General features: G+C 38.6%; 1 protein-coding gene across 1 annotated transcript in view; it reads left to right on the plus strand.

Annotated features, from left to right (window-relative positions):
- The window catches only part of MYO3B (myosin IIIB), a 429,342-nt gene that overhangs the window by 193,770 nt on the left and 234,640 nt on the right, over nt 1-932 (plus strand). The window lies entirely within an intron of this gene.

The following is a 932-nucleotide window of genomic DNA, read 5'->3' on the forward strand; positions in this document are numbered from 1 at the left end:
ACCCTTTTCAAGAAACATGAAACACATCAAGAGTGCTCATTTTCTCTAATCAAATGTAACAAAGATATTTCTAACATGAATATAATGAGAACATAGTGCAACATGACCTGATTACATGGCAATGACTGTAATAAAAACAGGAGGTAGAACGGCATACATGAAAATCTTTCCTATTAAGGTCTACGAATTTTCATGCTCTGGTCCTTTTTGAATAAAAGATTGCTCACAGGTTGGCAGTGATCACGCACCACACCATTTAGCTGCTGAGAAATTGTGATGGATTTGGTAAAGACCGAATCAACTTCAAAGCCAATGCTAGTTAAACACAAACTTTCCTTAGACATTTACCTTGCTAGACTTCTGATTCAGAGTGGTGACCTATCCAAGCTCTGATCCTTCCTTTACTTTCAGGTGGTATATTTCCCTTTGTTTCTTTATTCTGTTTGGATAATTTGGGAAAATTTTATGAGAGAATCACTGTATTTCCCAAGACTTGTGAAGTCCCAATTTGGGGGTTTGTTTGAAGAATAGATGAAACTACAACAGTGGAAGTAATAAAATGGAACACATGGACTCTCAGTTAGAAACTTGGCTTTTCTAAATTCTTACCTTTCCCAGAGACTTGGGAAATGTCTATAGATTTCATAGACAGGAAGTAACCGGACAGAAATATGTGTGGTTTTCAGTTAAGAAGTTGCCCCAATGTGTTGTCTTTTTTCAGATGCCACTTCTGATATCAAATATTGTATCTTTTCCTACATGAACCTGTTCTCTGACACTAACTGCGGGTCCGACGATTCGATTCAATTCTGATACTAGCTATCTGGAGTTAGTGTACACTCCACAGATTAGGGGATCAGTCCCATAAGACTGTTCCCACTTGGCATGGAAGCTGTTAATGGGGTACCCAGGCTTCCCACACTTCTCTGCAG

The sequence above is a fragment of the Otolemur garnettii genome, unplaced genomic scaffold, assembly GCF_000181295.1.
Source record: "Otolemur garnettii isolate 467f Iridium unplaced genomic scaffold, OtoGar3 scaffold00187, whole genome shotgun sequence".
NCBI lineage: Eukaryota > Metazoa > Chordata > Mammalia > Primates > Galagidae > Otolemur > Otolemur garnettii.